This window comes from Microtus pennsylvanicus, chromosome 9 (assembly GCF_037038515.1).
Source record: "Microtus pennsylvanicus isolate mMicPen1 chromosome 9, mMicPen1.hap1, whole genome shotgun sequence".
Lineage (NCBI taxonomy): Eukaryota > Metazoa > Chordata > Mammalia > Rodentia > Cricetidae > Microtus > Microtus pennsylvanicus.
The window spans coordinates 14,346,138-14,359,523 of NC_134587.1; the positions used below are offsets into that span (position 1 = coordinate 14,346,138).

Below are 13,386 nucleotides of genomic sequence, written 5' to 3' on the forward strand. Positions count from 1 at the left end.
AATTTTGGAGGCATATTGCCTTTCTGAAAGGACTAAGGTCTTGGCAAGCAATGCTTCTCTAGATGATACAGAAGTTACACAAGACTCTTGGTTATGATGAGGGCTTTAGTGGAAGCCAACAGGGTCCAAAGGCACCTTGGCTACTGTGGGGCTCTTCACACATTTGCTATTAGGCTCAGTCGAATCTTACTGTCTCTAAATGTCTGTCATATTCTTTCTGTGCATTCTACAGGCAGGGGAATTCAGGTATCTGGGTGAGTTACTGGTGACAGAGCTCAGGGAAAGGTGACCTTCATGAATTTGTCAGAAGCAAAATATCCACCCGGCCCAGTGGGATTAACCTTTGCTTTTCTGGATGTCAGTTTGAGTGTCTAACATTTTAATTTTTGTTCTGATCTCCTCAGGAATAAATTCTCCAGCTATCAAAATAATTGCCTTGATTATCAGGGGAGTTTGTAAGTGCGCCATCCCCCACAGCCTCTGGGTCAGGAAGCGATGTCATGGAAGTCACCAGACTGTCATCAAGATGCAGATACTACCTGGGAACATGTTTATCTAGCACCTTTGAGAAAGTTGATGGTTTTCTTTTCTCTTAAGAAAATTCCCCCAATCAAAAACAAAAGCAAAAACAAAACCAAAAGTCCACAAGGAATCGCTAATCAACCCAGGTCTACTGCTCGGAGCAGAGGCATATTGGCTACTTAGAACATGAGGTGTGCACACTGCCCCAGTGTTAAGTCTGTTCCGATATTTGTCACATACCATCCACATGGTTCACGCTTCGGTCATTCAGGGCTAGCGGATGCCGACAGCAGGTCATGTTTATTTTGAAGATGTTTCTGGTAGAGGCTTCATTCACATAAATTGCTGGATTTCATCTCAACATGGCAAGTTAGCAAATATATGTGATTTTTTTTTCTACATGGCTGATGTTTCCCCGGAAAGGTTTCTTTCCTTGAGTTATGTGTCGTTTCCTCGGAGTAATGAATACAAATGATGCCGGGAGACTCGGGGGTCATCGGTGAGTTCAGATCACTGAATTTTACATGATCCTCCTGCCATTCATAAATCTCGTCTTCGACACAGGTTTCCACTCTGATTCCCCGTGGCCGGAGCTGTCACCATGGGTGCTATATAAGTTCCCTCTTTGGCTATAAAACCACACAGCTGGAAGGATCCCTTCAGCTATGGATTATTGAAGTGAATCCAGTGGCCTTGCAACCTGCCTTCCAGAGGGAATGGGAAAAGTTCATTTCAAAATTATGAAATACTTAAAAAGAAAAATACATGGGTCTCGTTACCTATTCCTGCCCTCAACGGATAGAAGCATCATGCAAGCTTGCTGGCTGCCTGGTCAAGGGTGTGTTTTCACAGGTCAGACGCATGTCATTGACTTCTTAAACAGTGTACTGAGAGACAGCAGCAAGCCAGATTGTGGAGAGATCACACGGGGGTGTGGCAGTGAGTATTATGTCTCAGACCATATGGTCAAGGCCCACGTTGTTTAAGAAAATCATCTCCTAAGATGTTTTACTAAAGTTTTATTTTGAGGTTTTTGCTTTTGTTTTATTACAGGTTGGATAGGAAGTGTCACCTCAAACAATTTATTTCTTAGAGGCTTGGTCCTCACCTATTTATTTTAGGAGGTACTGGGGACATTAGGAGGAACCTAGCTGAAGGAGGCCATCAGGGGTATGTTTTTGGAGCCTGTATCTTGTTCCAGGTTTCTTTCCACCCTGCCTCTTCCCTAGCATTTTTCCTTGACTCTCAATCCCTGCCTCCTTTCATCCATACTCATAGAGGAACTCTGACTGCTACTCCCCAAACCATTATGCATATGGCCAGCCACCAGGCTCTGAATCCACTGGAACCACGAACCCATACAAACCCTTCCTCCATGTAGTGCTTTCTATCACGTATTTGGCCATGTAATGATGCTACTTTGCCGTGAAAATGTATTTTCTCCTTACATTTATGATTTTTTAAAAATTTGATCAGTGGAGTCAACAAAATAAGAAAGGCATCATGTTCATTTGCCAATGGTTAGTTATCATCAATAAATTAGTTACAATCTGATTATTTAGAAACATGCCTTTTATAAATTACCTTGGCTCAAGAGTTAGAGATATCTTGACTATTTTCTTCTAAGCAGGATGCTATTTATTTCATCCAGCTTTGATGGAATTAGGCCTGAACGACTCCCACTGCCTTTGAACTCACAGCTCCAAGTGCAGTGAGAGGATTCCAGCTGCACTTTCTACCGGGTCCTCTGTTTCCCCTTCGGTGTGACTGTACATCCTTCACACACGCAAACACAAACGACAGTGCATGCAATGGGTCAGCTAATAATTCCCTGGTGACCAGAACCCACGATGCATGGCAAGGCCTGACTTAAGCTCCTCACAAGCACATACTCTGCTGCCTGCCTCTGCCCCCAGGCTATGGCTTTAGTGAAGCCACTTTGTACAGCCATCCAGGTAGTGACCTCAGAACAGTCCAGACTCACTGCTTCCTCTCAAATAACAGCACAGAGAGTTTACTGAGGTAAGGAAAGGTTTCTGTTACGGCACAAATGTGAAGTGTCCCCCATGGAAATTAGGCGGATGATTGGCACCCAGGTGTTGGTACTTTAGGAGATGATGGATGTTTGAAGAGATGGAGCCCGCCTGGAGGAAGTGAATCATTGCGGGTGGCTCCTAGGTTTGTCCCTAGGTCCTTTCCATCTGCTTCCTGCTTGCCACATGAGCACCCTCTGTCCCGTGCTTCTACTGCTCTGAAGTGACAGATCTAAGGGGTATATACATATAAGCTGAAGCTTTTGAAACCATGAGGCCCAACAAATGATTTCCTCCTTTAACTTGCTATGTTGGGACTGATAAGTTGGCTCAGCTGGCTGAAGGGCTTGCTGCCAAGCCTGACGACTTACGTTCAGGGTCTAGTAGTGAGGAGAGGATTGAGTTTGGCAGAGATCCTCCAATCTCCACATGCACACCATACTAGTCACATGCTGTGCTCACACACTTGCATACTGAATAGATAAACAAATAATGCAAATTATTACAGATTTTTTTCCATGTGGATGAGAAGTTTGACTTATACAGCTCGATCTTGATAGTATCTGGTGATGGGTTTCTCAACAACAACAAAAACAGGGTGTGAGAGCAATTTCTAAAGAAAGAGAGCACACTACTGTCCCTAAATGGTTTCTTCTAGCCATTGTAAAGCAAGGATCTCTCAGCCATCTTGGGTTCAGGCCCAGTCAATCAGGCTCTAGCATAGTTTAAGAATGCCAGTGTAGAATGCCTTTTGTTATTTTCATACCCTCATATTCTAATAAATCAGGGGCTGAATAAAACTTTTTCATATTTATATTAGTTATTGTCTGTGTTATGTTTTAGGCCCCGTTGCTCATTTGGAATAAATCAGGAAGTAATTATTTTTTTCTTATCAAATGTGTGTTTATCTAGGAATAGAATTATTAAGCTCTCAAAAAGTATTAATTTTTACATATTAATAAAAGTACATTCAAGATGCACAAACAAAAAATAGGAAGGCTCTTTGTGTTTACATCATCTTATTCTAAGGATTTTTAGAACAAACCAAGAATGTTAGACTATTTCTGGGAGCAATTCATTCTTTTCTTCGGCCCTAGATTTGTACTTAATTATACCTATGCAGTGGTACACAATTCTTCCTCTATTAGGTAGACTGAATTATACCTATGCGGGGGTACACAACTCTTCCTCCACTGAGTAGACAGTTTCTACTCTACAGCCTTGGGTTAGTAACAATGCTAGTGAAACACATACATACCCCATACAAGTAAAAGAATCATAAACATGTTAGAATAATTTTCGCAAATGATGATGGGGACTAATGTTGCTACCTCTAGTATGAACTACCTGGACTCAGTGCGTAGATGGGGAAACGTTTTTGAAAAGACACGTGTTGTATGTGTACTTCAATTGTATTTGGAACCATTAACCATGAAAAAACAAAGACTAAACAGTTCTATTACAGCAAACCTGACTGTTGAAAGTGGAGGCAATTGTATATATGATTGCAGACTACATTTTCTTACTCGAAAATTGAGATCCAACCCATATGTTGCCTATTTTTTATAGAACATATATGATTTCATTTCTCAAAACCTGTTGTACAGTTCCATGGAAAGGCCTCTTGACTACAGTTTAGCTCACAGCACTGGCCTTTCGAAGGCATTCGTCAAGACAATGGGTCTTTGTCTTCAGGGGATGCTTAGAGCACACTTTTTCTTTTTTCTTCTTGAGGCTAGTTGGGACTTCATGAACTAGATATGCACCCAGTGATCAGTTTGTGCTTTCATATTCTTGAGTACTTTATCAGCGATCTTACCATGACTATGTTGGCATCGAGTAGGTTACAGAGAAGGAAAACCAGAATGCAACCGGTCGCCTTGGTTGTTTCCACGGATGTTATCTAGTCTCTATCTGGATTAACTCATATAGTTACTATGTCTCTTCCAAAATATGTATCTACAAGATATAAACTCATTAAACTTACCAACCCAAACTTGTTCCTTTACACCCTTCTGATCACTCATAAGCCAACTGAAGCTTATAATAAAATATCAATTTCCCAAGGCTTTATTTTCATAAAAAATGGTCAACATTTAACTTATAATTAAAGGAAAAGTCTTCTTAGTTATTCATTTGTAAATCATCAGAATACTCAGTGTTGTTCTGTGTACAGTCTGTTCACTTAATGAATTTTTGTTATTTTAAGCTATATCAGCCATAGGTTCAACTTGGACAGGAAGCAAACGTGATCACTATGGAATACATAGTAGCTTCTCTTATGAAGGGATTAAAAACAATTTTTATTACCAAAGACATGCAAATTTCATGCATGACTGATGGGCTACAGATCTAATCAACCTCTGGGCAAAACCAAACAAATTTTAAAAATCACACTCTGAGCTCTTTTTGTGCTTTTAAAGTGAGTTTTTTTTGTTTGTGTTTGTTTTTGGCTTATTTATTATCTATCTATTAATTTATTTTTTTCGCAAAAGGTTACTTGTACAAAAGAGTTTTGCCTTTGGGATTTTATTCTCCCCAGCCCCTGCACTGTTTCAAGATTAAGATGGTTAAATGGAGTAATGTATGAAATCCTTTGTATAAGATATTTAACCAAAGTTATTGTCCAGTCCAGCAAAAGGAAAAAAAAAATTCTCTTTCTTCCTGCAGAAGGAAGCCTACGGTCAGGAGTGGTGGCCCATGCCTGTCACCTCAGCTATCCAGGAGTTTATAGCTGGGAAACCACCAGAGTCCAGGATGTGGATCAGCCTGGACAACACAGTGAGATGATTTCCCAAAGAGAAGAAAAGGCAACAGATCGCAAATACTGATGCTCTATTTCCACCAGCCTCCAAGACAATTGCTAAGCAGGAGGTCCATGAATGCTTTCTTAAGTTCCACCCTTTAGTTCCTTTTTAATTTGGTGGGGAGTTCTTTTCCTCCCCCTCACACAGAAACATCATTCTTAAAGGGCTCTCAGAACTCCCAGGACGCTTACTGACCTGAATGGCTAAGCTAGGGGCTTGCTCAGAGAAGACTCACTTTCATTTTATTGGAAAAGCAGAATTGATATTCTCAGTTTTGCTAAGAGAATGATCAATTTTCCCAGAAAAGATACTTTCGACTGCAAAGGAAGCAGGGTAGAAAATAGAATAGAGCTCATTGAAAACGCTGCATTATTGATACAGAAACCTGAATTTCATGTATTGATGTGATTTCAATGAGTGTACATGAAGATATTCTTACAATCTCAGGATATAGTGAGTGACACATCATTATGACATAAAATTAAACTTTAGAATATGAAAATCAATGGGTCATGGTTGAGGGATGATCATTTTTAAGTTATCTGTTCCATATAACATGTTAAAAAAAAGTCCAAGAAACACATTTCATTTCATATGTAATATGATATTTAACAGGTACTTTTTTTTAATTAGTAGAGGAAAAGAAAGACATTTCACCTGGATTCTTTCCTTTTCACTCAAACTTCTGAGTCTCATCAACCCACGTTTGTTTCCTGTGTTACATCCTGGGCCCTGTGGTGGAGGCTCAACAACGAACAAGAGGCAGATTGTCTCATGGGTAACACCTACGAGAGCCTACGATACTGGACCCTGTCTTAAACATGTGTTGATCAAATACTAGGGTTGAATATATCTATACGATCCAGAAACTTCTTATCCTGTGGAGAGGTTTCAGGTGGAAGAATTGATTTCTTATCCTCATTCCCACATGGTCAACTGCACTCTTCTGGAATGGCTTGGAATAAAATGCCAGGAGGCCGTCTATGAAATTTTAGGGGCTTATGGTGGCCTGGTTATTTACAAATCTAAGAAGCACTGGTTCAGTGTCCTGGGTTTCCAAATATCAGTTCGTTCGCACAATTTCTCCTTATTCTTCCTTATCACTAAACACTACTAAGAATAGATAAAATTAAATAAACGCACAAGAGATAGGGACGATGTGGTGAATCTCCTGACCTGAAATGCATTTTTCACAGAGTACGTGTCCAGCCTGCAGTTTTATCCCTTCCTCTTATGAATGTAGTCCCTTTCCATGTATGGCATTTCTCCAGAAAGGAAGGATCAGATAATGGCAACAGCAATGTCCGGAGAGAATTCAGTCTTTGTATCAGCCTGTGTCATAATTTGACTATCTCTCCTTTGCTATAGAAGGAAAAAAAAACTACTACCAAAATTAATTTTTTAATTATTGAAGAATATGCAATAATAGGTAGACTATCATTATTTGATCGCTGTTCCACATTATTTCATATTCAGTTCACCTCTGGCAAAGTTTTGCACAGCCTTGGGCTCATGCTGCTGATGCATGTGTCTTAAGTTCTCAGGGAATCTAAGGTCAAACAGGAATACAGAGCATTGAATTATAAGGTGCCTTCTGCAGGCCCAGATTAAATGTGTTGTGTCTAAAATTCCATCTCTGTTGTAGGCAATGGTGTCGACAGTAAAACCATTATAGACCCTTTACCAGACGAATGTCAATAATATGGGTCACATATCTGGTCCCTTATTCTTACATTTTGTAGAACTTTATAATATTGTCCCATTATACTTATTAAGCACCCTGATGCACATATTATTAAATGATATTTTTCCTTATTAGGCAGCTCAAGAAAGGAATTGCAATAGGCAATTGTTATTCTCTACGCTAGCACGTCTCTTAAGAAATCTATAGGGTAACACTGATCTGATCCAATAGGAGATAATTGTTTATACATAAAGGAAAAGCAAAAGGACTTCACACAACTCAGCACTTTACTTTGTGTGATGTGCTGCTCCGAGCCAGGCTTGCAGCAGATCCTCCTTGTCACTTTAATGCATAGCTTTGTCCCTGATCACCTCCTTGCTCAGCATGTTGCAGGTAGTAGGCTGGTCTGATTATTATAGAGGACAATTGCTGCTGTGACATCTAGCTCTCCCATTCATCAAACAGTTCATTGCCCACACCCACGGTTCTGACGTTGTCCACAACTCACACAAGTGCCACAGCCATCACAGTGCTGGCCATGTTAATATTATGAAGAGTGCCCTCTACCCCAAAATCAGTTTCATTCTGTTAGTTTATTTAAAAGAGGTCTTTTTACTTCAATTGGAAGCTTAAACAAGTATGAGTCTCCCCCAATTGTTCTAAAAGAAAACCACATAGCAAAACCCAATCTTTGTGACTCTGAGTTTTCTGTTTAATTTGTGTGTGTGTGTGTGTGTGTGTGTGTTACTTACACTAAGTGTAGCTGTCTCCTTACGTGAACTTCCTTGTCTAATGACCTTTCTGGCTGGTACTTAGACTTTTAAACAAGCGCCTTGGTTCTAGTCCCCAAAGACAACAGAAAACCTGAGTTAAATAAGTCTGAGCCTAATCATGTATTTTTCATGCTTGCGCTTTGCCGGAGAGCAGTTAAACTTAAGCAAACAGTTGCTCGGCTCTAACAACACCCTAAAAAGCCTGGATGAGCACAAAATCAATGCAAATCTATAGAAGCTCCGCGTTCTCCCATTATAGCAGGAGATGCACTTGGCAGGCGAACAGCCACTTTCTGCAGACAGAAGGCACTGCCCTGTAGCCCACTCTCACTCTCAGGGTTCCCCTGCAGTTGATTGCCTCTAGATTCCTGCATAGCGCAGGAGGGCCCGGTGCAGAAACACTGAATCCATAGGGTTCAGTCTCAACCTCCCAAGTGCCGGTTTCTCCCTAAAAATGAGTAGAGGCTCTGACCCAGTTCCTCCTTGGTTCTTCATGACGTTATGGGCACTTTCGTTTGAATGTTTAGGGATTAGGATGCCTAGGGAAATGCATGGCTGCTCTCCATGTGCCTGGTGGGGTGCGGAATGCCGTGTGTACAGATCTACCTGTTAGAGCTTTTTCTAAGGAAGGCGCTGTTGGATCTCCGTTCCAGTTTGTTGTGAAACACCAGGAAGTGGGGCAGTGGAATCCACTTCTTAGGGGTGAGGGTCAAGTAGGTTGTCCCCAAATTTATATATTTGAACCTTTTAATTATTGGGCATTGGCGGGAGGTAGAGCCTGGTGGGTCATTTCCGTGTTGTAGGTGAAGAGCCATAATAAATGAATTGATTTTTCTTGTTGGATCCAGTTATTTCTCCATTCGTACCCACATGTCCTCTCTCCAGATTGCTGTTGTGGTAGAAAGCACACGATCCCGACAAGATGTAGCAGCCTGATTTTGTTTTTTTTCCTAGTTGCCAGGCCTATGCGCCTAAAGAAGTTTCTTTCCTTCATAAATTACTAGGCTCCGTGTATTCCTTCCCCTTTTCTGCCCTGTACCAAACCCTACTTTACAGACGAGAAACCTGAGTAAATAAAGCGACTCAGCAAAGAGTAGAAAGCTTGGACTTGAAAAGTGCTCCACATGTACTGGCCATGCCAAAGGCAGAGGCCCAGACTCACATCTAGGTTGCCATCCAAAAAACCCTTTTAACAGGGCTCAGTTGTCCTTCATTGGAGGAAATGAGCTAAGAGGCTGAGTACCTGACACACTCAAACCTGCTTCTTTGGCAGAATCCCTCTGGAAGCACACTCTGCCTAAGTCAGTAGACCTGTTGGCCCAGTTCCATTGAACTACATTCAGAAATACAGAGAAACATGGATACCAAGAAAAACACTAAAGCACACTAAACACTGTCCTTAAGATGAAGCAATGGAGGACATGATATAACGGGACATGGGAGCAGGAAGACGGCGGTGGTGGAATGAGAGCAGAGTCAGCAAAATCTCAGAGGATGCCGAGTCATAGTTCAGTCTGCAAAAGTGCTGGCGGGTCCTCAGTATGGCTGTTCTTTAAGACATCCCAGTTTGCAAGATCCTGGGCACACACCTGGAACGTCCTCAATTCCTTTATGTCCCTACTTATGTCCTAACACTGAATCACCTCAGAATACTTCCAAACCAGAGACAGGGTCACAGGAAGATAGAGGCTTGAACTAAAAGTTGGATGAAAACCTATGATCCTTTCGCTATATGATTTAGCAAGACAGATTGAGATACGCACGGGTATCTCATTATAAGGTAGAATTAGGCGTGCTGATACAGGCTGGGCTCTATCTCAGGACAGGCTCTCAGGGACTCATGGGATACAGTTTCATGCTCTCTTTGAGATTTTGTCTGAAAAGGATGGAAGGAGGAAAGGGAGAGGAATGGAATGAGTATAATGTGGGAAGACAAAACAGAAAGAGATAGATAGATAGATGATAGATAGATAGATAGATGGAGAACCTAATGTATTTTTACTCCTACTTGAATTCACATATTTTATCAATTGCCTGCAGTGCTAGAAAAGAAGCTAACCTTTCTTCTTTCTATGTCTATTTTGAGCGAGCTCAGAGTGCGGTAGAGTGAGGGACACACAGCAAACAAGTTGTAGCAGAGCACAATGAGGAGGAAGCCCGAGACAGCTCCTCCACCTAGAGTTGGCATCGGGGAGCGTCTTCCTCCCTGGGGGAGCTAGAATCACGGTCCGACTCAAGGCTGGCTTTGTCAGGCATCTACTGGATGTTCACAGCCAGCTACAGTCTACAGTGAGAAGGCAAATAGGAAATCAAGTTGAATCAACCCCAGGCTGACCTCTGGCTATACATGGCCTCGCCGGGAAAGGGGCCCTTCTCTTTTTCAGATTGCAATCAGTCTTGTGCTAAGATTATGATGGAGACGGTCACAACCTTCCAGATGACTAATAACTCATCTTCCCCCGGCGTGGGACTAATTGACTGAAACTGTACGAAGCCTGACACCACTGACTAGACGTTTTGGGAAGTCACGTGTCTTACTCCTCCAGACCCTTGGTCGTGGGGGCAGCAGAGCTGCCCTAGAATGCGATGCTTCTGTCCGTGTGGGTAGACTGAAATGCTACCCGCCCAGCCACTTAGTACACTCAACTGAGCAGGCCACCAACTTATTTCCTTCATCCTATTAATAGGTCCACTTGCTCCATGCTTATAGTGTGCTAGGCTCCTTCTGCACGTCTTCTTCCTCACCACTCCCTCTGGGGTAGTGGATGGTAATAACTGTTGTTAGTCTGTGTCACAGATATGAAGGGTGCTTGAGAGCCCAAGGACTTTGTCCTAAGCAAGATGGCTGAGGGGTGGTGAAAGGACGAGATTTGGGTCTACTTATTTGGGTCTGAGAAGTCCCTCTGTTTATTGCTCTTATCCACTTGGCTCTGGCATTAGAAAAGGGCATTTTCTACTCTGACAAAGAGAACAGAATGGAGCCTGTGAGTATGAGCTTCTGCCTTTAAAAGAAAAAAAAAGTGAATTGGTCCTTCTTTCTCGATGAATTCTGCTCAAGATTTCCGTGGCCATCCACACAGTTTCTTTCCTTACTGCCTCTTAGATTCTACAGTGATTATGCCTTTTCCTCTCTGCAGAGGTTCTCTGGTTGAATACATCCACAGAGAGCAGTGATGCGAAATGATTTCTTCTACCCCCCAAAGATCGGTGAGTCACTCACTAGTTCAGTCTGCAGCAAAACAATGCATATTTCAAAAATCCGTTCCCCGTTCAGCTGAAGACTGCCACTTTAGTGAGCTGCACCAAAATGAACTGGGCATGAATACCACATGGACCAGTACTGATCACAGCCTAGCACTGAGAAACACTCTTCTGCTTTAATTAACACGACTCACCACCAGCTCTTGGTATATACATGCACACTCAACATGAATATTTGCATACGAGGGCCAACACAGTTGTTAGTGGTAGCAGAACTCACCTTGGAAACGCTTCATGTGCTCAAATGCTTGTCCCTTTCGCCTCTTTCAAGGCCCTGTCCATGGCAATGATATCTGTGAGCTCACTGACTTCCTATTGGCTGCCTCAAAACAAAAACAAACCGAGAAACCTAGGCGCTATGCAAAAATCTAAAAATCCAGAGGTGAAATTATAGAAGTGGTTTGCATATACAGAGCCTTGAAGGAGATTCCAAAGTCCAGTCTAGACTATGGATAATCTCCTTTTCCCTGAAAATCCATGAATATTCAGGTTCGCATAGTATCGTGTCGCACGGACTGACACTGTAACAGCTGAGCGTCACTTCTGAAAGATTATCAGTCTCTTCCAAAAGACAAATATTTCTTAAAATGTTAGGGTCCAAATCTGTCCAGATTTCTCTTTTTAGTATTTAGCTCAGACCATTTAGGAACGTTGTGAGCATGGGAGTGGATAACACGGGAACACAGAATTCTCCAGAGGGTAAGGGAGGGACAGAAGAGGAGGGTCAAAGAGATAATAGTAGAACAAACCGTACATTGGATAATGCAATCCTGCTCTCAAAATGCTTCCCTTGTCATGCTGGATACAGTCAAGAAAGGAAGGAAGGAAGGAAGGAAGGAAGGAAGGAAGGAAGGAAGGAAGGAAGGAAGGAAGGAAGGAAGGAAGAATTCTCCCTACATCGTGTTCCTTCAAGTTTCAGAGAAGCAATGGGCTTTTCTATCTCCTGGCTAATATTTTAGTCTTGATCCCAATGTCAGCTCCGTTACGTTAAGGAGCCTTCTGCAGGCTGGCCTGAGCAATGAACACCATATGTAACATGATTCCAGGGGAAACTTTGCTCTGTGTTTCAATATTTGAATTACAAATCAACTATTGGGATGGAATCTGTTTGGTACGAGGACTGCATGGTTCTAAGTGTACCATCACCCCACCCTCAACACTGTTCAAGCACAGAAGAGCACAGGGAAACAGAAGGCTTAAATGCGTGAAAGGCTTTGTATATGCAAAACTGCAACATCTGGATGAATATAGACGAAGTACGCCATCCAGATGCTTGGAAGTGAGTTGTGTAGAGGTGATACGTTTATGGGATTGGCAGTTTTGTTACTGCATCCACGTGTTGAGAAGCTCTTGTCTTTTTAAGTTTAGTACTTCTTGCTAAAACCGCCCCATGCCAAAAAAAAAAAAAAAAAAAAAAAGAAGAAGCAGGGTGCTGAACTCAGTGGGAGCATCAGAGACAGAAGGGGATTAGGTTGGTATCTGTGCTGCCGACTGGCATGAACCAGGTGAAGTGGGGAGCAAGGTCCGTGGCCTAGCTCAAGACTTATTTCTTTTTATCTTTCTCCTCCCCTTTGAAAGGATTTTGGCTCTCTAAACCAGAGGTATTTAGAGATACCAGCTCTGATTTCAGCTCTTTCAAGCCTCTTAACTTTCCCACTCTCTTTCTTAGACTCAAAAGCAGGCTGCATCTATTGTTGTTTTTCTCAAGCCCCCATCAATAAGCCTCCTGGTACCTGGGCTACAGAGTGCAAATACAGAACCATAGACCCCCCTTAACCTCTGTGTGGCAGCTGTTGGAGGATGAAGTTCTGGGAATCTTTTTTAAATAAACTCCCCAGGAAAGACTAATGCAGACGTAAGAGAATTTCGCTGCAGGATAACCTTATTCTGGGTCATAAAGCCTTCACTTTTCAATTTTATTGACCTATAGAATCTAGAAAATCAAGCAACATAAAAAAGTTATGAGCCTAAGTAACAGGGCACTTCTGAAAACGTACTGTAAGCAGTTGAACACTTGATAACAATTCATCACAGACCCTTGCATTCTGATCTGGTCAGAAGCATGGCAGGCTTCTTTCCTGGCTGAAATTTGATTTCCACAGAAGATCAATAAGAGAATGCATTGCCAATATGGTAGCCATTATTATCTGATTTTTCCTAAATCCTTGCTCCAAGCAATTGACATTTGAGACAAATCAATCCTTCATCAGCTGTAATAATACTTTATTGCCTTTGTTCTCAAGTATTCATTTCATTTCCAATCTCCTATGTATAAAGCTGGCCCCAAACTTGCAAAGTCTAGTTTA

General features: G+C 42.0%; 1 protein-coding gene across 9 annotated transcripts in view; it reads right to left on the reverse strand.

Annotated features, from left to right (window-relative positions):
• B3galt1 (beta-1,3-galactosyltransferase 1) overlaps window positions 1-13,386 on the reverse strand; it is a 501,059-nt gene that overhangs the window by 94,033 nt on the left and 393,640 nt on the right. The window contains exon 5 of one of the 9 annotated variants that reach the window (XR_012911781.1): window positions 5,558-5,679. The exons of the other annotated variants lie outside the window; for them this stretch is intronic. The gene's annotated coding sequence lies outside the window, so the exon portion shown is untranslated. The remainder of the gene's footprint in view (window positions 1-5,557; window positions 5,680-13,386) is intronic. 9 annotated transcript variants of the gene reach the window in all.